Below are 19711 nucleotides of genomic sequence, written 5' to 3' on the forward strand. Positions count from 1 at the left end.
TGGGAAATAGCTTCGTAGAAAACGAGAAAAGCACTCCCCGTCGGGGAATCGAACCCCGGTCTCCCGCGTGACAGGTGGGGATACTCACCACTATACTAACGAGGAAGAAGCTGATGAAAGCATGGCAGTATTCGGGCGGACCCATTTACTCTTGGGACCGATAGAATTTTGCCCATTTACATACGCAGATGTTCTGCCAAAAGAAAAATAGCTTCCACAGATGATATCTTGAGTCATCTAACTGCAAAGTCCAGCTAAAGAAATCTCAAGTCTGACAAATCAGACTTTTTCCTTTTCCCCAAAGGTAAAGCTGCAGTGATTCCTGGGGACAAAGCGCTGTTTGGAGGTGAAATGCAGAAAAACATAACCTGGTGTTGTAAATAGTACATAGGCAAGAGGATAGCAAAGTGGCATGCTTCTTAGCATTTAGCAGGAAGCACTTCTTCTTGAGATGGACTTTGTCAAAGATGGCGACAGTCTTGGGAAATAGCTTCGTAGAAAACGAGAAAAGCACTCCCCGTCGGGGAATCGAACCCCGGTCTCCCGCGTGACAGGCGGGGATACTCACCACTATACTAACGAGGAAGAAGCTGATGAAAGCATGGCAGTATTCGGGCAGACCCATTTACTCTTGGGACCGATAGAATTTTGCCCATTTACACATACGCAGATGTTCTGCCAAAAGAAAAATAGCTTCCACAGATGATATCTTGAGTCATCTAACTGCAAAGTCCAGCTAAAGAAATCTCAAGTCTGACAAATCAGACTTTTTCTCTTTCCCCAAAGGTAAAGCTGCAGTGATTCCTGGGGACAAAGCGCTGTTTGGAGGTGAAATGCAGAAAAACATAACCTGGTGTTGTAAATAGTACATAGGCAAGAGGATAGCAAAGTGGCATGCTTCTTAGCATTTAGCAGGAAGCACTTCTTCTTGAGATGGACTTTGTCAAAGATGGCGACAGTCTTGGGAAATAGCTTCGTAGAAAACGAGAAAAGCACTCCCCGTCGGGGAATCGAACCCCAGTCTCCCGCGTGACAGGCGGGGATACTCACCACTATACTAACGAGGAAGAAGCTGATGAAAGCATGGCAGTATTCGGGCAGACCCATTTACTCTTGGGACCGATAGAATTTTGCCCATTTACACATACGCAGATGTTCTGCCAAAAGAAAAATAGCTTCCACAGATGATATCTTGAGTCATCTAACTGCAAAGTCCAGCTAAAGAAATCTCAAGTCTGACAAATCAGACTTTTTCTCTTTCCCCAAAGGTAAAGCTGCAGTGATTCCTGGGGACAAAGCGCTGTTTGGAGGTGAAATGCAGAAAAACATAACCTGGTGTTGTAAATAGTACATAGGCAAGAGGATAGCAAAGTGGCATGCTTCTTAGCATTTAGCAGGAAGCACTTCTTCTTGAGATGGACTTTGTCAAAGATGGCGACAGTCTTGGGAAATAGCTTCGTAGAAAACGAGAAAAGCACTCCCCGTCGGGGAATCGAACCCCGGTCTCCCGCGTGACAGGCGGGGATACTCACCACTATACTAACGAGGAAGAAGCTGATGAAAGCATGGCAGTATTCGGGCAGACCCATTTACTCTTGGGACCGCTAAAATTTTGCCCATTTACACATACGCAGATGTTCTGCCAAAAGAAAAATAGCTTCCACAGATGATATCTTGAGTCATCTAACTGCAAAGTCCAGCTAAAGAAATCTCAAGTCTGACAAATCAGACTTTTTCTCTTTCCCCAAAGGTAAAGCTGCAGTGATTCCTGGGGACAAAGCGCTGTTTGGAGGTGAAATGCAGAAAAACATAACCTGGTGTTGTAAACAGTACATAGGCAAGAGGATAGCAAAGTGGCATGCTTCTTAGCATTTAGCAGGAAGCACTTCTTCTTGAGATGGACTTTGCCAAAGATGGCGACAGTCTTGGGAAATAGCTTCGTAGAAAACGAGAAAAGCACTCCCCGTCAGGGAATCGAACCCCGGTCTCCCGCGTGACAGGCGGGGATACTCACCACTATACTAACGAGGAAGAAGCTGATGAAAGCATGGCAGTATTCGGGCAGACCCATTTACTCTTGGGACCGATAGAATTTTGCCCATTTACACATACGCAGATGTTCTGCCAAAAGAAAAATAGCTTCCACAGATGATATCTTGAGTCATCTAACTGCAAAGTCCAGCTAAAGAAATCTCAAGTCTGACAAATCAGACTTTTTCTCTTTCCCCAAAGGTAAAGCTGCAGTGATTCCTGGGGACAAAGCGCTGTTTGGAGGTGAAATGCAGAAAAACATAACCTGGTGTTGTAAATAGTACATAGGCAAGAGGATAGCAAAGTGGCATGCTTCTTAGCATTTAGCAGGAAGCACTTCTTCTTGAGATGGACTTTGTCAAAGATGGCGACAGTCTTGGGAAATAGCTTCGTAGAAAACGAGAAAAGCACTCCCCGTCGGGGAATCGAACCCCAGTCTCCCGCGTGACAGGCGGGGATACTCACCACTATACTAACGAGGAAGAAGCTGATGAAAGCATGGCAGTATTCGGGCAGACCCATTTACTCTTGGGACCGATAGAATTTTGCCCATTTACACATACGCAGATGTTCTGCCAAAAGAAAAATAGCTTCCACAGATGATATCTTGAGTCATCTAACTGCAAAGTCCAGCTAAAGAAATCTCAAGTCTGACAAATCAGACTTTTTCTCTTTCCCCAAAGGTAAAGCTGCAGTGATTCCTGGGGACAAAGCGCTGTTTGGAGGTGAAATGCAGAAAAACATAACCTGGTGTTGTAAATAGTACATAGGCAAGAGGATAGCAAAGTGGCATGCTTCTTAGCATTTAGCAGGAAGCACTTCTTCTTGAGATGGACTTTGTCAAAGATGGCGACAGTCTTGGGAAATAGCTTCGTAGAAAACGAGAAAAGCACTCCCCGTCGGGGAATCGACCCCCGGTCTCCCGCGTGATAGGCGGGGATACTCACCACTATACTAACGAGGAAGAAGCTGATGAAAGCATGGCAGTATTCGGGCGGACCCATTTACTCTTGGGACCGATAGAATTTTGCCCATTTACACATACGCAGATGTTCTGCCAAAAGAAAAATAGCTTCCACAGATGATATCTTGAGTCATCTAACTGCAAAGTCCAGCTAAAGAAATCTCAAGTCTGACAAATCAGACTTTTTCCTTTTCCCCAAAGGTAAAGCTGCAGTGATTCCTGGGGACAAAGCGCTGTTTGGAGGTGAAATGGAGAAAAACATAACCTGGTGTTGTAAATAGTACATAGGCAAGAGGATAGCAAAGTGGCATGCTTCTTAGCATTTAGCAGGAAGCACTTCTTCTTGAGATGGACTTTGCCAAAGATGGCGACAGTCTTGGGAAATAGCTTCGTAGAAAACGAGAAAAGCACTCCCCGTCGGGGAATCGACCCCCGGTCTCCCGCGTGATAGGCGGGGATACTCACCACTATACTAACGAGGAAGAAGCTGATGAAAGCATGGCAGTATTCGGGCGGACCCATTTACTCTTGGGACCGATAGAATTTTGCCCATTTACACATACGCAGATGTTCTGCCAAAAGAAAAATAGCTGCCACAGATGATATCTTGAGTCATCTAACTGCAAAGTCCAGCTAAAGAAATCTCAAGTCTGACAAATCAGACTTTTTCTCTTTCCCCAAAGGTAAAGCTGCAGTGATTCCTGGGGACAAAGCGCTGTTTGGAGGTGAAATGCAGAAAAACATAACCTGGTGTTGTAAATAGTACATAGGCAAGAGGATAGCAAAGTGGCATGCTTCTTAGCATTTAGCAGGAAGCACTTCTTCTTGAGATGGACTTTGTCAAAGATGGCGACAGTCTTGGGAAATAGCTTCGTAGAAAACGAGAAAAGCACTCCCCGTCGGGGAATCGAACCCCGGTCTCCCGCGTGACAGGCGGGGATACTCACCACTATACTAACGAGGAAGAAGCTGATGAAAGCATGGCAGTATTCGGGCAGACCCATTTACTCTTGGGACCGCTAAAATTTTGCCCATTTACACATACGCAGATGTTCTGCCAAAAGAAAAATAGCTTCCACAGATGATATCTTGAGTCATCTAACTGCAAAGTCCAGCTAAAGAAATCTCAAGTCTGACAAATCAGACTTTTTCTCTTTCCCCAAAGGTAAAGCTGCAGTGATTCCTGGGGACAAAGCGCTGTTTGGAGGTGAAATGCAGAAAAACATAACCTGGTGTTGTAAACAGTACATAGGCAAGAGGATAGCAAAGTGGCATGCTTCTTAGCATTTAGCAGGAAGCACTTCTTCTTGAGATGGACTTTGCCAAAGATGGCGACAGTCTTGGGAAATAGCTTCGTAGAAAACGAGAAAAGCACTCCCCGTCAGGGAATCGAACCCCGGTCTCCCGCGTGACAGGCGGGGATACTCACCACTATACTAACGAGGAAGAAGCTGATGAAAGCATGGCAGTATTCGGGCAGACCCATTTACTCTTGGGACCGATAGAATTTTGCCCATTTACACATACGCAGATGTTCTGCCAAAAGAAAAATAGCTTCCACAGATGATATCTTGAGTCATCTAACTGCAAAGTCCAGCTAAAGAAATCTCAAGTCTGACAAATCAGACTTTTTCTCTTTCCCCAAAGGTAAAGCTGCAGTGATTCCTGGGGACAAAGCGCTGTTTGGAGGTGAAATGCAGAAAAACATAACCTGGTGTTGTAAATAGTACATAGGCAAGAGGATAGCAAAGTGGCATGCTTCTTAGCATTTAGCAGGAAGCACTTCTTCTTGAGATGGACTTTGTCAAAGATGGCGACAGTCTTGGGAAATAGCTTCGTAGAAAACGAGAAAAGCACTCCCCGTCGGGGAATCGAACCCCAGTCTCCCGCGTGACAGGCGGGGATACTCACCACTATACTAACGAGGAAGAAGCTGATGAAAGCATGGCAGTATTCGGGCAGACCCATTTACTCTTGGGACCGATAGAATTTTGCCCATTTACACATACGCAGATGTTCTGCCAAAAGAAAAATAGCTTCCACAGATGATATCTTGAGTCATCTAACTGCAAAGTCCAGCTAAAGAAATCTCAAGTCTGACAAATCAGACTTTTTCTCTTTCCCCAAAGGTAAAGCTGCAGTGATTCCTGGGGACAAAGCGCTGTTTGGAGGTGAAATGCAGAAAAACATAACCTGGTGTTGTAAATAGTACATAGGCAAGAGGATAGCAAAGTGGCATGCTTCTTAGCATTTAGCAGGAAGCACTTCTTCTTGAGATGGACTTTGTCAAAGATGGCGACAGTCTTGGGAAATAGCTTCGTAGAAAACGAGAAAAGCACTCCCCGTCGGGGAATCGACCCCCGGTCTCCCGCGTGATAGGCGGGGATACTCACCACTATACTAACGAGGAAGAAGCTGATGAAAGCATGGCAGTATTCGGGCGGACCCATTTACTCTTGGGACCGATAGAATTTTGCCCATTTACACATACGCAGATGTTCTGCCAAAAGAAAAATAGCTTCCACAGATGATATCTTGAGTCATCTAACTGCAAAGTCCAGCTAAAGAAATCTCAAGTCTGACAAATCAGACTTTTTCCTTTTCCCCAAAGGTAAAGCTGCAGTGATTCCTGGGGACAAAGCGCTGTTTGGAGGTGAAATGGAGAAAAACATAACCTGGTGTTGTAAATAGTACATAGGCAAGAGGATAGCAAAGTGGCATGCTTCTTAGCATTTAGCAGGAAGCACTTCTTCTTGAGATGGACTTTGCCAAAGATGGCGACAGTCTTGGGAAATAGCTTCGTAGAAAACGAGAAAAGCACTCCCCGTCGGGGAATCGACCCCCGGTCTCCCGCGTGATAGGCGGGGATACTCACCACTATACTAACGAGGAAGAAGCTGATGAAAGCATGGCAGTATTCGGGCGGACCCATTTACTCTTGGGACCGATAGAATTTTGCCCATTTACACATACGCAGATGTTCTGCCAAAAGAAAAATAGCTGCCACAGATGATATCTTGAGTCATCTAACTGCAAAGTCCAGCTAAAGAAATCTCAAGTCTGACAAATCAGACTTTTTCTCTTTCCCCAAAGGTAAAGCTGCAGTGATTCCTGGGGACAAAGCGCTGTTTGGAGGTGAAATGCAGAAAAACATAACCTGGTGTTGTAAATAGTACATAGGCAAGAGGATAGCAAAGTGGCATGCTTCTTAGCATTTAGCAGGAAGCACTTCTTCTTGAGATGGACTTTGTCAAAGATGGCGACAGTCTTGGGAAATAGCTTCGTAGAAAACGAGAAAAGCACTCCCCGTCGGGGAATCGAACCCCGGTCTCCCGCGTGACAGGTGGGGATACTCACCACTATACTAACGAGGAAGAAGCTGATGAAAGCATGGCAGTATTCGGGCGGACCCATTTACTCTTGGGACCGATAGAATTTTGCCCATTTACACATACGCAGATGTTCTGCCAAAAGAAAAATAGCTTCCACAGATGATATCTTGAGTCATCTAACTGCAAAGTCCAGCTAAAGAAATCTCAAGTCTGACAAATCAGACTTTTTCCTTTTCCCCAAAGGTAAAGCTGCAGTGATTCCTGGGGACAAAGCGCTGTTTGGAGGTGAAATGCAGAAAAACATAACCTGGTGTTGTAAATAGTACATAGGCAAGAGGATAGCAAAGTGGCATGCTTCTTAGCATTTAGCAGGAAGCACTTCTTCTTGAGATGGACTTTGTCAAAGATGGCGACAGTCTTGGGAAATAGCTTCGTAGAAAACGAGAAAAGCACTCCCCGTCGGGGAATCGAACCCCGGTCTCCCGCGTGACAGGCGGGGATACTCACCACTATACTAACGAGGAAGAAGCTGATGAAAGCATGGCAGTATTCGGGCAGACCCATTTACTCTTGGGACCGCTAAAATTTTGCCCATTTACACATACGCAGATGTTCTGCCAAAAGAAAAATAGCTTCCACAGATGATATCTTGAGTCATCTAACTGCAAAGTCCAGCTAAAGAAATCTCAAGTCTGACAAATCAGACTTTTTCTCTTTCCCCAAAGGTAAAGCTGCAGTGATTCCTGGGGACAAAGCGCTGTTTGGAGGTGAAATGCAGAAAAACATAACCTGGTGTTGTAAATAGTACATAGGCAAGAGGATAGCAAAGTGGCATGCTTCTTAGCATTTAGCAGGAAGCACTTCTTCTTGAGATGGACTTTGTCAAAGATGGCGACAGTCTTGGGAAATAGCTTCGTAGAAAACGAGAAAAGCACTCCCCGTCGGGGAATCGAACCCCGGTCTCCCGCGTGACAGGCGGGGATACTCACCACTATACTAACGAGGAAGAAGCTGATGAAAGCATGGCAGTATTCGGGCAGACCCATTTACTCTTGGGACCGATAGAATTTTGCCCATTTACACATACGCAGATGTTCTGCCAAAAGAAAAATAGCTTCCACAGATGATATCTTGAGTCATCTAACTGCAAAGTCCAGCTAAAGAAATCTCAAGTCTGACAAATCAGACTTTTTCTCTTTCCCCAAAGGTAAAGCTGCAGTGACTCCTGGGGACAAAGCGCTGTTTGGAGGTGAAATGCAGAAAAACATAACCTGGTGTTGTAAATAGTAAATAGGCAAGAGGATAGCAAAGTGGCATGCTTCTTAGCATTTAGCAGGAAGCACTTCTTCTTGAGATGGACTTTGTCAAAGATGGCGACAGTCTTGGGAAATAGCTTCGTAGAAAACGAGAAAAGCACTCCCCGTCGGGGAATCGACCCCCGGTCTCCCGCGTGATAGGCGGGGATACTCACCACTATACTAACGAGGAAGAAGCTGATGAAAGCATGGCAGTATTCGGGCGGACCCATTTACTCTTGGGACCGATAGAATTTTGCCATTTACACATACGCAGATGTTCTGCCAAAAGAAAAATAGCTTCCACAGATGATATCTTGAGTCATCTAACTGCAAAGTCCAGCTAAAGAAATCTCAAGTCTGACAAATCAGACTTTTTCTCTTTCCCCAAAGGTAAAGCTGCAGTGATTCCTGGGGACAAAGCGCTGTTTGGAGGTGAAATGCAGAAAAACATAACCTGGTGTTGTAAATAGTACATAGGCAAGAGGATAGCAAAGTGGCATGCTTCTTAGCATTTAGCAGGAAGCACTTCTTCTTGAGATGGACTTTGTCAAAGATGGCGACAGTCTTGGGAAATAGCTTCGTAGAAAACGAGAAAAGCACTCCCCGTCGGGGAATCGACCCCCGGTCTCCCGCGTGATAGGCGGGGATACTCACCACTATACTAACGAGGAAGAAGCTGATGAAAGCATGGCAGTATTCGGGCGGACCCATTTACTCTTGGGACCGATAGAATTTTGCCCATTTACACATACGCAGATGTTCTGCCAAAAGAAAAATAGCTTCCACAGATGATATCTTGAGTCATCTAACTGCAAAGTCCAGCTAAAGAAATCTCAAGTCTGACAAATCAGACTTTTTCCTTTTCCCCAAAGGTAAAGCTGCAGTGATTCCTGGGGACAAAGCGCTGTTTGGAGGTGAAATGCAGAAAAACATAACCTGGTGTTGTAAATAGTACATAGGCAAGAGGATAGCAAAGTGGCATGCTTCTTAGCATTTAGCAGGAAGCACTTCTTCTTGAGATGGACTTTGTCAAAGATGGCGACAGTCTTGGGAAATAGCTTCGTAGAAAACGAGAAAAGCACTCCCCGTTGGGGAATCGAACCCCGGTCTCCCGCGTGACAGGTGGGGATACTCACCACTATACTAACGAGGAAGAAGCTGATGAAAGCATGGCAGTATTCGGGCGGACCCATTTACTCTTGGGACCGATAGAATTTTGCCCATTTACACATACGCAGATGTTCTGCCAAAAGAAAAATAGCTTCCACAGATGATATCTTGAGTCATCTAACTGCAAAGTCCAGCTAAAGAAATCTCAAGTCTGACAAATCAGACTTTTTCTCTTTCCCCAAAGGTAAAGCTGCAGTGATTCCTGGGGACAAAGCGCTGTTTGGAGGTGAAATGCAGAAAAACATAACCTGGTGTTGTAAACAGTACATAGGCAAGAGGATAGCAAAGTGGCATGCTTCTTAGCATTTAGCAGGAAGCACTTCTTCTTGAGATGGACTTTGCCAAAGATGGCGACAGTCTTGGGAAATAGCTTCGTAGAAAACGAGAAAAGCACTCCCCGTCGGGGAATCGAACCCCGGTCTCCCGCGTGACAGGCGGGGATACTCACCACTATACTAACGAGGAAGAAGCTGATGAAAGCATGGCAGTATTCGGGCAGACCCATTTACTCTTGGGACCGATAGAATTTTGCCCATTTACACATACGCAGATGTTCTGCCAAAAGAAAAATAGCTTCCACAGATGATATCTTGAGTCATCTAACTGCAAAGTCCAGCTAAAGAAATCTCAAGTCTGACAAATCAGACTTTTTCTCTTTCCCCAAAGGTAAAGCTGCAGTGATTCCTGGGGACAAAGCGCTGTTTGGAGGTGAAATGCAGAAAAACATAACCTGGTGTTGTAAATAGTACATAGGCAAGAGGATAGCAAAGTGGCATGCTTCTTAGCATTTAGCAGGAAGCACTTCTTCTTGAGATGGACTTTGTCAAAGATGGCGACAGTCTTGGAAAATAGCTTCGTAGAAAACGAGAAAAGCACTCCCCGTCGGGGAATCGAACCCCGGTCTCCCGCGTGACAGGCGGGGATACTCACCACTATACTAACGAGGAAGAAGCTGATGAAAGCATGGCAGTATTCGGGCGGACCCATTTACTCTTGGGACCGATAGAATTTTGCCCATTTACACATACGCAGATGTTCTGCCAAAAGAAAAATAGCTTCCACAGATGATATCTTGAGTCATCTAACTGCAAAGTCCAGCTAAAGAAATCTCAAGTCTGACAAATCAGACTTTTTCTCTTTCCCCAAAGGTAAAGCTGCAGTGATTCCTGGGGACAAAGCGCTGTTTGGAGGTGAAATGCAGAAAAACATAACCTGGTGTTGTAAACAGTACATAGGCAAGAGGATAGCAAAGTGGCATGCTTCTTAGCATTTAGCAGGAAGCACTTCTTCTTGAGATGGACTTTGTCAAAGATGGCGACAGTCTTGGGAAATAGCTTCGTAGAAAACGAGAAAAGCACTCCCCGTCGGGGAATCGACCCCCGGTCTCCCGCGTGATAGGCGGGGATACTCACCACTATACTAACGAGGAAGAAGCTGATGAAAGCATGGCAGTATTCGGGCGGACCCATTTACTCTTGGGACCGATAGAATTTTGCCATTTACACATACGCAGATGTTCTGCCAAAAGAAAAATAGCTTCCACAGATGATATCTTGAGTCATCTAACTGCAAAGTCCAGCTAAAGAAATCTCAAGTCTGACAAATCAGACTTTTTCTCTTTCCCCAAAGGTAAAGCTGCAGTGATTCCTGGGGACAAAGCGCTGTTTGGAGGTGAAATGCAGAAAAACATAACCTGGTGTTGTAAATAGTACATAGGCAAGAGGATAGCAAAGTGGCATGCTTCTTAGCATTTAGCAGGAAGCACTTCTTCTTGAGATGGACTTTGTCAAAGATGGCGACAGTCTTGGGAAATAGCTTCGTAGAAAACGAGAAAAGCACTCCCCGTCGGGGAATCGACCCCCGGTCTCCCGCGTGATAGGCGGGGATACTCACCACTATACTAACGAGGAAGAAGCTGATGAAAGCATGGCCGTATTCGGGCGGACCCATTTACTCTTGGGACCGATAGAATTTTGCCCATTTACACATACGCAGATGTTCTGCCAAAAGAAAAATAGCTTCCACAGATGATATCTTGAGTCATCTAACTGCAAAGTCCAGCTAAAGAAATCTCAAGTCTGACAAATCAGACTTTTTCCTTTTCCCCAAAGGTAAAGCTGCAGTGATTCCTGGGGACAAAGCGCTGTTTGGAGGTGAAATGCAGAAAAACATAACCTGGTGTTGTAAATAGTACATAGGCAAGAGGATAGCAAAGTGGCATGCTTCTTAGCATTTAGCAGGAAGCACTTCTTCTTGAGATGGACTTTGTCAAAGATGGCGACAGTCTTGGGAAATAGCTTCGTAGAAAACGAGAAAAGCACTCCCCGTTGGGGAATCGAACCCCGGTCTCCCGCGTGACAGGTGGGGATACTCACCACTATACTAACGAGGAAGAAGCTGATGAAAGCATGGCAGTATTCGGGCGGACCCATTTACTCTTGGGACCGATAGAATTTTGCCCATTTACACATACGCAGATGTTCTGCCAAAAGAAAAATAGCTTCCACAGATGATATCTTGAGTCATCTAACTGCAAAGTCCAGCTAAAGAAATCTCAAGTCTGACAAATCAGACTTTTTCCTTTTCCCCAAAGGTAAAGCTGCAGTGATTCCTGGGGACAAAGCGCTGTTTGGAGGTGAAATGCAGAAAAACATAACCTGGTGTTGTAAATAGTACATAGGCAAGAGGATAGCAAAGTGGCATGCCTCTTAGCATTTAGCAGGAAGCACTTCTTCTTGAGATGGACTTTGTCAAAGATGGCGACAGTCTTGGGAAATAGCTTCGTAGAAAACGAGAAAAGCACTCCCCGTCGGGGAATCGAACCCCGGTCTCCCGCGTGACAGGTGGGGATACTCACCACTATACTAACGAGGAAGAAGCTGATGAAAGCATGGCAGTATTCGGGCGGACCCATTTACTCTTGGGACCGATAAAATTTTGCCCATTTACACATACGCAGATGTTCTGCCAAAAGAAAAATAGCTTCCACAGATGATATCTTGAGTCATCTAACTGCAAAGTCCAGCTAAAGAAATCTCAAGTCTGACAAATCAGACTTTTTCTCTTTCCCCAAAGGTAAAGCTGCAGTGATTCCTGGGGACAAAGCGCTGTTTGGAGGTGAAATGCAGAAAAACATAACCTGGTGTTGTAAATAGTACATAGGCAAGAGGATAGCAAAGTGGCATGCTTCTTAGCATTTAGCAGGAAGCACTTCTTCTTGAGATGGACTTTGTCAAAGATGGCGACAGTCTTGGAAAATAGCTTCGTAGAAAACGAGAAAAGCACTCCCCGTTGGGGAATCGAACCCCGGTCTCCCGCGTGACAGGCGGGGATACTCACCACTATACTAACGAGGAAGAAGCTGATGAAAGCATGGCAGTATTCGGGCAGACCCATTTACTCTTGGGACCGATAGAATTTTGCCCATTTACACATACGCAGATGTTCTGCCAAAAGAAAAATAGCTTCCACAGATGATATCTTGAGTCATCTAACTGCAAAGTCCAGCTAAAGAAATCTCAAGTCTGACAAATCAGACTTTTTCTCTTTCCCCAAAGGTAAAGCTGCAGTGATTCCTGGGGACAAAGCGCTGTTTGGAGGTGAAATGCAGAAAAACATAACCTGGTGTTGTAAATAGTACATAGGCAAGAGGATAGCAAAGTGGCATGCTTCTTAGCATTTAGCAGGAAGCACTTCTTCTTGAGATGGACTTTGTCAAAGATGGCGACAGTCTTGGGAAATAGCTTCGTAGAAAACGAGAAAAACACTCCCCGTCGGGGAATCGAACCCCGGTCTCCCGCGTGACAGGCGGGGATACTCACCACTATACTAACGAGGAAGAAGCTGATAAAAGCATGGCAGTATTCGGGCGGACCCATTTACTCTTGGGACCGATAGAATTTTGCCCATTTACACATACGCAGATGTTCTGCCAAAAGAAAAATAGCTTCCACAGATGATATCTTGAGTCATCTAACTGCAAAGTCCAGCTAAAGAAATCTCAAGTCTGACAAATCAGACTTTTTCTCTTTCCCCAAAGGTAAAGCTGCAGTGATTCCTGGGGACAAAGCGCTGTTTGGAGGTGAAATGCAGAAAAACATAACCTGGTGTTGTAAATAGTACATAGGCAAGAGGATAGCAAAGTGGCATGCTTCTTAGCATTTAGCAGGAAGCACTTCTTCTTGAGATGGACTTTGTCAAAGATGGCGACAGTCTTGGGAAATAGCTTCGTAGAAAACGAGAAAAGCACTCCCCGTTGGGGAATCGAACCCCGGTCTCCCGCGTGACAGGCGGGGATACTCACCACTATACTAACGAGGAAGAAGCTGATGAAAGCATGGCAGTATTCGGGCAGACCCATTTACTCTTGGGACCGATAGAATTTTGCCCATTTACACATACGCAGATGTTCTGCCAAAAGAAAAATAGCTTCCACAGATGATATCTTGAGTCATCTAACTGCAAAGTCCAGCTAAAGAAATCTCAAGTCTGACAAATCAGACTTTTTCTCTTTCCCCAAAGGTAAAGCTGCAGTGATTCCTGGGGACAAAGCGCTGTTTGGAGGTGAAATGCAGAAAAACATAACCTGGTGTTGTAAACAGTACATAGGCAAGAGGATAGCAAAGTGGCATGCTTCTTAGCATTTAGCAGGAAGCACTTCTTCTTGAGATGGACTTTGTCAAAGATGGCGACAGTCTTGGGAAATAGCTTCGTAGAAAACGAGAAAAGCACTCCCCGTCGGGGAATCGAACCCCAGTCTCCCGCGTGACAGGCGGGGATACTCACCACTATACTAACGAGGAAGAAGCTGATGAAAGCATGGCAGTATTCGGGCAGACCCATTTACTCTTGGGACCGATAGAATTTTGCCCATTTACACATACGCAGATGTTCTGCCAAAAGAAAAATAGCTTCCACAGATGATATCTTGAGTCATCTAACTGCAAAGTCCAGCTAAAGAAATCTCAAGTCTGACAAATCAGACTTTTTCTCTTTCCCCAAAGGTAAAGCTGCAGTGATTCCTGGGGACAAAGCGCTGTTTGGAGGTGAAATGCAGAAAAACATAACCTGGTGTTGTAAACAGTACATAGGCAAGAGGATAGCAAAGTGGTATGCTTCTTAGCATTTAGCAGGAAGCACTTCTTCTTGAGATGGACTTTGCCAAAGATGGCGACAGTCTTGGGAAATAGCTTCGTAGAAAATGAGAAAAGCACTCCCCGTCGGGGAATCGAACCCCGGTCTCCCACGTGACAGGCGGGGATACTCACCACTATACTAACGAGGAAGAAGCTGATGAAAGCATGGCAGTATTCGGGCGGACCCATTTACTCTTGGGACCGATAGAATTTTGCCCATTCACACATACGCAGATGTTCTGCCAAAAGAAAAATAGCTTCCACAGATGATATCTTAAGTCATCTAACTGCAAAGTCCAGCTAAAGAAATCTCAAGTCTGACAAATCAGACTTTTTCTCTTTCCCCAAAGGTAAAGCTGCAGTGATTCCTGGGGACAAAGCGCTGTTTGGAGGTGAAATGCAGAAAAACATAACCTGGTGTTGTAAATAGTACATAGGCAAGAGGATAGCAAAGTGGCATGCTTCTTAGCATTTAGCAGGAAGCACTTCTTCTTGAGATGGACTTTGTCAAAGATGGCGACAGTCTTGGGAAATAGCTTCGTAGAAAACGAGAAAAGCACTCCCCGTCGGGGAATCGAACCCCGGTCTCCCGCGTGACAGGTGGGGATACTCACCACTATACTAACGAGGAAGAAGCTGATGAAAGCATGGCAGTATTCGGGCGGACCCATTTACTCTTGGGACCGATAGAATTTTGCCCATTTACACATACGCAGATGTTCTGCCAAAAGAAAAATAGCTTCCACAGATGATATCTTGAGTCATCTAACTGCAAAGTCCAGCTAAAGAAATCTCAAGTCTGACAAATCAGACTTTTTCTCTTTCCCCAAAGGTAAAGCTGCAGTGATTCCTGGGGACAAAGCGCTGTTTGGAGGTGAAATGCAGAAAAACATAACCTGGTGTTGTAAATAGTACATAGGCAAGAGGATAGCAAAGTGGCATGCTTCTTAGCATTTAGCAGGAAGCACTTCTTCTTGAGATGGACTTTGTCAAAGATGGCGACAGTCTTGGGAAATAGCTTCGTAGAAAACGAGAAAAGCACTCCCCGTTGGGGAATCGAACCCCGGTCTCCCGCGTGACAGGTGGGGATACTCACCACTATACTAACGAGGAAGAAGCTGATGAAAGCATGGCAGTATTCGGGCGGACCCATTTACTCTTGGGACCGATAGAATTTTGCCCATTTACACATACGCAGATGTTCTGCCAAAAGAAAAATAGCTTCCACAGATGATATCTTGAGTCATCTAACTGCAAAGTCCAGCTAAAGAAATCTCAAGTCTGACAAATCAGACTTTTTCCTTTTCCCCAAAGGTAAAGCTGCAGTGATTCCTGGGGACAAAGCGCTGTTTGGAGGTGAAATGCAGAAAAACATAACCTGGTGTTGTAAATAGTACATAGGCAAGAGGATAGCAAAGTGGCATGCTTCTTAGCATTTGGCAGGAAGCACTTCTTCTTGAGATGGACTTTGTCAAAGATGGCGACAGTCTTGGGAAATAGCTTCGAGGAAAACGAGAAAAGCACTCCCCGTCGGGGAATCGACCCCCGGTCTCCCGCGTGATAGGCGGGGATACTCACCACTATACTAACGAGGAAGAAGCTGATGAAAGCATGGCAGTATTCGGGCGGACCCATTTACTCTTGGGACCGATAGAATTTTGCCCATTTACACATACGCAGATGTTCTGCCAAAAGAAAAATAGCTTCCACAGATGATATCTTGAGTCATCTAACTGCAAAGTCCAGCTAAAGAAATCTCAAGTCTGACAAATCAGACTTTTTCCTTTTCCCCAAAGGTAAAGCTGCAGTGATTCCTGGGGACAAAGCGCTGTTTGGAGGTGAAATGCAGAAAAACATAACCTGGTGTTGTAAATAGTACATAGGCAAGAGGATAGCAAAGTGGCATGCCTCTTAGCATTTAGCAGGAAGCACTTCTTCTTGAGATGGACTTTGTCAAAGATGGCGACAGTCTTGGGAAATAGCTTCGTAGAAAACGAGAAAAGCACTCCCCGTCGGGGAATCGAACCCCGGTCTCCCGCGTGACAGGTGGGGATACTCACCACTATACTAACGAGGAAGAAGCTGATGAAAGCATGGCAGTATTCGGGCGGACCCATTTACTCTTGGGACCGATAAAATTTTGCCCATTTACACATACGCAGATGTTCTGCCAAAAGAAAAATAGCTTCCACAGATGATATCTTGAGTCATCTAACTGCAAAGTCCAGCTAAAGAAATCTCAAGTCTGACAAATCAGACTTTTTCTCTTTCCCCAAAGGTAAAGCTGCAGTGATTCCTGGGGACAAAGCGCTGTTTGGAGGTGAAATGCAGAAAAACATAACCTGGTGTTGTAAATAGTACATAGGCAAGAGGATAGCAAAGTGGCATGCTTCTTAGCATTTAGCAGGAAGCACTTCTTCTTGAGATGGACTTTGTCAAAGATGGCGACAGTCTTGGGAAATAGCTTCGTAGAAAACGAGAAAAACACTCCCCGTCGGGGAATCGAACCCCGGTCTCCCGCGTGACAGGCGGGGATACTCACCACTATACTAACGAGGAAGAAGCTGATAAAAGCATGGCAGTATTCGGGCGGACCCATTTACTCTTGGGACCGATAGAATTTTGCCCATTTACACATACGCAGATGTTCTGCCAAAAGAAAAATAGCTTCCACAGATGATATCTTGAGTCATCTAACTGCAAAGTCCAGCTAAAGAAATCTCAAGTCTGACAAATCAGACTTTTTCTCTTTCCCCAAAGGTAAAGCTGCAGTGATTCCTGGGGACAAAGCGCTGTTTGGAGGTGAAATGCAGAAAAACATAACCTGGTGTTGTAAATAGTACATAGGCAAGAGGATAGCAAAGTGGCATGCTTCTTAGCATTTAGCAGGAAGCACTTCTTCTTGAGATGGACTTTGTCAAAGATGGCGACAGTCTTGGGAAATAGCTTCGTAGAAAACGAGAAAAGCACTCCCCGTTGGGGAATCGAACCCCGGTCTCCCGCGTGACAGGCGGGGATACTCACCACTATACTAACGAGGAAGAAGCTGATGAAAGCATGGCAGTATTCGGGCAGACCCATTTACTCTTGGGACCGATAGAATTTTGCCCATTTACACATACGCAGATGTTCTGCCAAAAGAAAAATAGCTTCCACAGATGATATCTTGAGTCATCTAACTGCAAAGTCCAGCTAAAGAAATCTCAAGTCTGACAAATCAGACTTTTTCTCTTTCCCCAAAGGTAAAGCTGCAGTGATTCCTGGGGACAAAGCGCTGTTTGGAGGTGAAATGCAGAAAAACATAACCTGGTGTTGTAAACAGTACATAGGCAAGAGGATAGCAAAGTGGCATGCTTCTTAGCATTTAGCAGGAAGCACTTCTTCTTGAGATGGACTTTGTCAAAGATGGCGACAGTCTTGGGAAATAGCTTCGTAGAAAACGAGAAAAGCACTCCCCGTCGGGGAATCGAACCCCGGTCTCCCGCGTGACAGGCAGGGATACTCACCACTATACTAACGAGGAAGAAGCTGATGAAAACATGGCAGTATTCGGGTGGACCCATTTACTCTTGGGACCGATAGAATTTTGCCCATTTACACATACGCAGATGTTCTGCCAAAAGAAAAATAGCTTCCACAGATGATATCTTGAGTCATCTAACTGCAAAGTCCAGCTAAAGAAATCTCAAGTCTGACAAATCAGACTTTTTCTCTTTCCCCAAAGGTAAAGCTGCAGTGATTCCTGGGGACAAAGCGCTCTTTGGAGGTGAAATGCAGAAAAACATAACCTGGTGTTGTAAACAGTACATAGGCAAGAGGATAGCAAAGTGGCATGCTTCTTAGCATTTAGCAGGAAGCACTTCTTCTTGAGATGGACTTTGCCAAAGATGGCGACAGTCTTGGGAAATAGCTTAGTAGAAAACGAGAAAAGCACTCCCCGTCGGGGAATCGAACCCCGGTCTCCCGCGTGACAGGCGGGGATACTCACCACTATACTAACGAGGAAGAAGCTGATGAAAGCATGGCAGTATTCGGGCAGACCCATTTACTCTTGGGACCGATAGAATTTTGCCCATTTACACGTACTCAGATGTTCTGCCAAAAGAAAAATAGCTTCCACAGATGATATCTTGAGTCATCTAACTGCAAAGTCCAGCTAAAGAAATCTCAAGTCTGACAAATCAGACTTTTTCTCTTTCCCCAAAGGTAAAGCTGCAGTGATTCCTGGGGACAAAGCGCTGTTTGGAGGTGAAATGCAGAAAAACATAACCTGGTGTTGTAAATAGTACATAGGCAAGAGGATAGCAAAGTGGCATGCTTCTTAGCATTTAGCAGGAAGCACTTCTTCTTGAGATGGACTTTGTCAAAGATGGCGACAGTCTTGGGAAATAGCTTCGTAGAAAACGAGAAAAGCACTCCCCGTCGGGGAATCGAACCCCGGTCTCCCGCGTGACAGGCGGGGATACTCACCACTATACTAACGAGGAAGAAGCTGATGAAAACATGGCAGTATTCGGGTGGACCCATTTACTCTTGGGACCGATAGAATTTTGCCCATTTACACATACGCAGATGTTCTGCCAAAAGAAAAATAGCTTCCACAGATGATATCTTGAGTCATCTAACTGCAAAGTCAAGCTAAAGAAATCTCAAGTCTGACAAATCAGACTTTTTCTCTTTCCCCAAAGGTAAAGCTGCAGTGATTCCTGGGGACAAAGCGCTGTTTGGAGGTGAAATGCAGAAAAACATAACCTGGTGTTGTAAACAGTACATAGGCAAAGTGGCATGCTTCTTAGCATTTAGCAGGAAGCACTTCTTCTTGAGATGGACTTTGCCAAAGATGGCGACAGTCTTGGGAAATAGCTTCGAAGAAAACGAGAAAAGTACTCCCCGTCGGGGAATCGAACCCCGGTCTCCCGCGTGACAGGCGGGGATACTCACCACTATACTAACGAGGAAGAAGCTGATGAAAGAATGGCAGTATTCGGGCAGACCCATTTACTCTTGGGACCGATAGAATTTTGCCCATTTACACATACGCAGATGTTCTGCCAAAAGAAAAATAGCTTCCACAGATGATATCTTGAGTCATCTAACTGCAAAGTCCAGCTAAAGAAATCTCAAGTCTGACAAATCAGACTTTTTCTCTTTCCCCAAAGGTAAAGCTGCAGTGATTCCTGGGGACAAAGCGCTGTTTGGAGGTGAAATGCAGAAAAACATAACCTGGTGTTGTAAATAGTACATAGGCAAGAGGATAGCAAAGTGGCATGCTTCTTAGCATTTAGCAGGAAGCACTTCTTCTTGAGATGGACTTTGTCAAAGATGGCGACAGTCTTGGGAAATAGCTTCGTAGAAAACGAGAAAAGCACTCCCCGTTGGGGAATCGAACCCCGGTCTCCCGCGTGACAGGTGGGGATACTCACCACTATACTAACGAGGAAGAAGCTGATGAAAGCATGGCAGTATTCGGGCGGACCCATTTACTCTTGGGACCGATAGAATTTTGCCCATTTACACATACGCAGATGTTCTGCCAAAAGAAAAATAGCTTCCACAGATGATATCTTGAGTCATCTAACTGCAAAGTCCAGCTAAAGAAATCTCAAGTCTGACAAATCAGACTTTTTCTCTTTCCCCAAAGGTAAAGCTGCAGTGATTCCTGGGGACAAAGCGCTCTTTGGAGGTGAAATGCAGAAAAACATAACCTGGTGTTGTAAACAGTACATAGGCAAGAGGATAGCAAAGTGGCATGCTTCTTAGCATTTAGCAGGAAGCACTTCT

General features: G+C 45.1%; 21 non-coding genes across 21 annotated transcripts; all 21 read right to left on the minus strand.

The window, feature by feature from the left end:
• Positions 1 to 513: 513 nt before the first annotated feature.
• TRNAD-GUC (transfer RNA aspartic acid (anticodon GUC)) lies at positions 514 to 585 on the minus strand. The gene has a single exon. It is a non-coding gene; the product is annotated as a tRNA-Asp (tRNA).
• An 892-nt stretch (positions 586 to 1477) lies between these two features.
• On the minus strand, positions 1478 to 1549 carry TRNAD-GUC (transfer RNA aspartic acid (anticodon GUC)). The gene has a single exon. It is a non-coding gene; the product is annotated as a tRNA-Asp (tRNA).
• A 1374-nt stretch (positions 1550 to 2923) lies between these two features.
• Positions 2924 to 2995, minus strand: TRNAD-AUC (transfer RNA aspartic acid (anticodon AUC)). The gene has a single exon. It is a non-coding gene; the product is annotated as a tRNA-Asp (tRNA).
• A 410-nt stretch (positions 2996 to 3405) lies between these two features.
• On the minus strand, positions 3406 to 3477 carry TRNAD-AUC (transfer RNA aspartic acid (anticodon AUC)). The gene has a single exon. It is a non-coding gene; the product is annotated as a tRNA-Asp (tRNA).
• Positions 3478 to 3887: 410 nt separating this feature from the next.
• Positions 3888 to 3959, minus strand: TRNAD-GUC (transfer RNA aspartic acid (anticodon GUC)). Its single transcript has one exon. It is a non-coding gene; the product is annotated as a tRNA-Asp (tRNA).
• Positions 3960 to 5333: 1374 nt separating this feature from the next.
• On the minus strand, positions 5334 to 5405 carry TRNAD-AUC (transfer RNA aspartic acid (anticodon AUC)). Its single transcript has one exon. It is a non-coding gene; the product is annotated as a tRNA-Asp (tRNA).
• Positions 5406 to 5815: 410 nt separating this feature from the next.
• Positions 5816 to 5887, minus strand: TRNAD-AUC (transfer RNA aspartic acid (anticodon AUC)). Its single transcript has one exon. It is a non-coding gene; the product is annotated as a tRNA-Asp (tRNA).
• An 892-nt stretch (positions 5888 to 6779) lies between these two features.
• Positions 6780 to 6851, minus strand: TRNAD-GUC (transfer RNA aspartic acid (anticodon GUC)). Its single transcript has one exon. It is a non-coding gene; the product is annotated as a tRNA-Asp (tRNA).
• A 410-nt stretch (positions 6852 to 7261) lies between these two features.
• Positions 7262 to 7333, minus strand: TRNAD-GUC (transfer RNA aspartic acid (anticodon GUC)). The gene has a single exon. It is a non-coding gene; the product is annotated as a tRNA-Asp (tRNA).
• A 410-nt stretch (positions 7334 to 7743) lies between these two features.
• Positions 7744 to 7815, minus strand: TRNAD-AUC (transfer RNA aspartic acid (anticodon AUC)). Its single transcript has one exon. It is a non-coding gene; the product is annotated as a tRNA-Asp (tRNA).
• A 409-nt stretch (positions 7816 to 8224) lies between these two features.
• Positions 8225 to 8296, minus strand: TRNAD-AUC (transfer RNA aspartic acid (anticodon AUC)). Its single transcript has one exon. It is a non-coding gene; the product is annotated as a tRNA-Asp (tRNA).
• Positions 8297 to 9188: 892 nt separating this feature from the next.
• On the minus strand, positions 9189 to 9260 carry TRNAD-GUC (transfer RNA aspartic acid (anticodon GUC)). Its single transcript has one exon. It is a non-coding gene; the product is annotated as a tRNA-Asp (tRNA).
• Positions 9261 to 9670: 410 nt separating this feature from the next.
• TRNAD-GUC (transfer RNA aspartic acid (anticodon GUC)) lies at positions 9671 to 9742 on the minus strand. Its single transcript has one exon. It is a non-coding gene; the product is annotated as a tRNA-Asp (tRNA).
• Positions 9743 to 10152: 410 nt separating this feature from the next.
• On the minus strand, positions 10153 to 10224 carry TRNAD-AUC (transfer RNA aspartic acid (anticodon AUC)). Its single transcript has one exon. It is a non-coding gene; the product is annotated as a tRNA-Asp (tRNA).
• Positions 10225 to 10633: 409 nt separating this feature from the next.
• On the minus strand, positions 10634 to 10705 carry TRNAD-AUC (transfer RNA aspartic acid (anticodon AUC)). The gene has a single exon. It is a non-coding gene; the product is annotated as a tRNA-Asp (tRNA).
• A 1856-nt stretch (positions 10706 to 12561) lies between these two features.
• Positions 12562 to 12633, minus strand: TRNAD-GUC (transfer RNA aspartic acid (anticodon GUC)). The gene has a single exon. It is a non-coding gene; the product is annotated as a tRNA-Asp (tRNA).
• A 2820-nt stretch (positions 12634 to 15453) lies between these two features.
• Positions 15454 to 15525, minus strand: TRNAD-AUC (transfer RNA aspartic acid (anticodon AUC)). The gene has a single exon. It is a non-coding gene; the product is annotated as a tRNA-Asp (tRNA).
• An 892-nt stretch (positions 15526 to 16417) lies between these two features.
• Positions 16418 to 16489, minus strand: TRNAD-GUC (transfer RNA aspartic acid (anticodon GUC)). The gene has a single exon. It is a non-coding gene; the product is annotated as a tRNA-Asp (tRNA).
• A 1374-nt stretch (positions 16490 to 17863) lies between these two features.
• On the minus strand, positions 17864 to 17935 carry TRNAD-GUC (transfer RNA aspartic acid (anticodon GUC)). Its single transcript has one exon. It is a non-coding gene; the product is annotated as a tRNA-Asp (tRNA).
• Positions 17936 to 18345: 410 nt separating this feature from the next.
• Positions 18346 to 18417, minus strand: TRNAD-GUC (transfer RNA aspartic acid (anticodon GUC)). The gene has a single exon. It is a non-coding gene; the product is annotated as a tRNA-Asp (tRNA).
• Positions 18418 to 18816: 399 nt separating this feature from the next.
• TRNAD-GUC (transfer RNA aspartic acid (anticodon GUC)) lies at positions 18817 to 18888 on the minus strand. Its single transcript has one exon. It is a non-coding gene; the product is annotated as a tRNA-Asp (tRNA).
• Between the last annotated feature and the right edge of the window lie 823 nt (positions 18889 to 19711).

This window comes from Eleutherodactylus coqui, chromosome 11, assembly GCF_035609145.1.
Source record: "Eleutherodactylus coqui strain aEleCoq1 chromosome 11, aEleCoq1.hap1, whole genome shotgun sequence".
Classification (NCBI taxonomy): Eukaryota; Metazoa; Chordata; class Amphibia; order Anura; family Eleutherodactylidae; genus Eleutherodactylus; species Eleutherodactylus coqui.